The 2,921-nt window shown below is 46.0% G+C and overlaps 1 pseudogene; it reads left to right on the top strand.

The window, feature by feature from the left end:
* The first annotated feature begins 2,326 nt into the window (after window positions 1–2,326).
* On the top strand, window positions 2,327–2,532 carry LOC142260665 (U2 spliceosomal RNA; annotated as a pseudogene).
* The last annotated feature ends 389 nt before the right edge of the window (window positions 2,533–2,921 follow it).

The following is a 2,921-nucleotide window of genomic DNA, read 5'->3' as shown; positions in this document are numbered from 1 at the left end:
AACAAGTTTTAACTAAATTGCCTTAATATTGTCATGCATTAGAATGACTGTCTTAGGTAATGATAAATATTTTCTACAGGAAGAGGAGTGTTTGCTGAAACTGAAATCGAAAAAGGGAGTTTTGTTGCAGAATATCGAGGTGAGCTCACGTATGCACTTACGATGGTAGACAACTACTCGAGATTTATGGTTGTGGTACAAGTCAAAGATCTAATGGCCCATACTGCAGCGAAGGTCTTCCAAGCACACTTATGCAGACCTCATGGCTACTCAGAGAGAGTCCTCACAGATCAAGGCACTGCCTTTGAAGCGGAAATCTTCAAGGACTTCTGCAGCTTTTACCGATGCAGGAAGATGCGTACTACACCCTACCATGCTCAAACCAATGGTTATCAACCTGCTCAGGACTTTACCCCATATTCCAGATGTGGCCTTACAAGTGATTTATAGAGGGGTAACAATACGTTGGGATCATCGGATCTAATCTCCCTTTTTATACACCCTAAAATCTTGTTTGCGTTAGAATAAACAATAACATCATAAAGGTATAGCAGTACCGTTTCAAAGTTTCGGTGTCCCAAGCAGCATTCCATCAGCCTCTGGAAGGTTCCTGGCAAATTGCACAGCTCGAAGGGCATGCTTTTGAACTCGCAGAGACCCATCGGGGTGGCAAAGGCGGTCTTCTTCCGGTCTGCCTCAGCAACGGACACTTGCCAATAGTGACTAGTGAGATCAAGGGTAGAAAAATAATTTGCAGTTGTCAATGCAGCTAGCTATTCCTCAATACAGGGGAGTGGTGCTGTCCTTCTTCTTTAACAGGACCAACGGAGCTGCCCAGAGGCTACAACTGTCACGGATAACCCCAGCCTCCTTCATGTTGCTCAACATGTCCTTGGTACACTGGTAATGTGCAGGTAGATTTGGCTTATATCTCTCTTTGATGGGTGGGTGTGCACTTGTGGGGATGTAGTGTTTGACCCCTTTTATTTTTCAAAAGTCTAGCGGATGTTTGCTGAAGACTTGCTCGTATTCTTGCACTAGCCTGTAGACCCCCTTCTTGTGATGTGAAGGTGTGGAGTCAGTGCCTACGTGTAATTCCTTACACCACTCCTCTGGCTGACTTGGTGAGCTGTCACTGAATGGGTGGGCTGAAGCAATGGTGGATGCTGCTGTTTGGATAGCATGTGTATCTACTGAGAACAGCTTATCAATGGTGGCAAATCGGAGCAGCTTAATCTTTTGCTCTCCGCAGTTCAACACTCTCATGGGCACTCTTCCCTTCCATATTAATGAATAAAACTATGATGTAAATAGCATATAGATACCCCACAAATGCAGATAAAAGTAGGTTATGGGAAAAGGGGGAAGAGAGAAACAGGAAAATAGTGGAATAAAGTATAACTTCCAGGTGGGAGAGGAAATGGCAGCACAGCCAGTGGAGGTGAAGCAAGGGGAGCCTGCAACTAAAGAGTTGAGAGCGTTATCACATGGTGACTGAGCCTGATTGTAACGGGAGCATAGAGGTGCCGATCCTGTCTTACCTGCGTTGGTGTAGAAGTGGGTGTCCTGTGGTGGAGTCAGCTATGTGCAGTGGTGGCCGTGGGTTCTTTTATGTGCGACCGTAGTAATAGCTGTGCCCACTTCCTGTATGGGAGTGGAATGCAGTGAGGCTAATGGAACGCACGCCTGCGCATTTGTGTTTAACGTCGCACATGTGCAGAACGGAGAAAAGGCTGCGCTCACTTCCTAATGAAAGGGAGTGAGACGCAGCTGGGAAGGGAAGGGAAAAGATTAGGGTTTGGGGATGATGAAAGGGCTTTCTACGGGCAAGGATGGCAAAGGGTGGCAGTGACGGAAAGTCAGGCAGATGGTCCTGTCCTGTCCTGTCCGTCCGTCTTTTTGTATCATGAATTGGAAAGACTGCAAGGGGGAGGGGAGGTGCTTGTGCCCAAAAGGAGGAGTTATTCAGATTCATTGCAGTGGGCGGCGGCTGCAAAAAGTACCATTCTCCTTGTTTTTGCTCTGCAAAACAGCCTTTTCAAGGGTTTGGCTTGGGTGACAAAATGTCTTCTGTAGGCGTGGGTTTGTCTCCCTCTCCCTAAGATGTGTCCGGTATAGGCCAGGGTGCCACTCAAGGCCGTAACCAATTCGGGTTATAGCTTCTCGGCCTTTTGGCTAAGATCAAGTGTAGTTTCGGAGGACGCTACCTTGGTCGGTACTGGAAGGTGCCTGGGATTGCACGTCTGCCGGCCTTGAGGGAGTGTGTGCGCCTTCTGGTGACACATAGCCCTCTTGTGCCTGGACGGTTCCCAGGCAACGGGAGGCGATCACCTTTGTTATTTTGAAGTCCTACTGATAAACAGAAAAAAAAAAAATTAAATCTGTTCTTATCAGTTTAATATCTGATACGTCCCCTCTCTAGGGACCATATATTAAATGGATTTTTAGAACAAGGAGATGGAAAAAATCTTGCTCTGTCCACTCCACGCATTGACCTGGTATTGCAGTACCTCCAGGACCGGTGCACCCCTTCTTAACCGAGTTTCCAAAAGCAGAACTCAATTCACCTGATTCAAATGAGCCTCATTAGTGAATTGAAAGAAAGCAAAAACTTTATATGCACCTCAATTTGGCCAATTCACTTTTCACACTTTCACCCTTTTTTTTTATCTTTCACACCTTTTACTTGCTTTATTGATGCAAAAGCTGTGCCAAATAGCAAACTCATCTCCACTCAACTTGACCAACTCTGCTATGTCCCGTGCAGTATCTTATTCTCAGTCTTATCTAGATCATTTGCAATTGAATAGAATAGATCCCTTTTGGACACATTGGATTCAGCTGCTGCAGTGACTGCAGGTGTTAGAAGATGCAGACTTGGCATCAGGTGCTGTCTATCAGATTCCACTCCAATTAAAGCT

Source organism: Anomaloglossus baeobatrachus, unplaced genomic scaffold, assembly GCF_048569485.1.
Source record: "Anomaloglossus baeobatrachus isolate aAnoBae1 unplaced genomic scaffold, aAnoBae1.hap1 Scaffold_158, whole genome shotgun sequence".
NCBI classification, from domain to species: domain Eukaryota; kingdom Metazoa; phylum Chordata; class Amphibia; order Anura; family Aromobatidae; genus Anomaloglossus; species Anomaloglossus baeobatrachus.
This window is presented reverse-complemented; position numbering and strand designations above follow the sequence as displayed.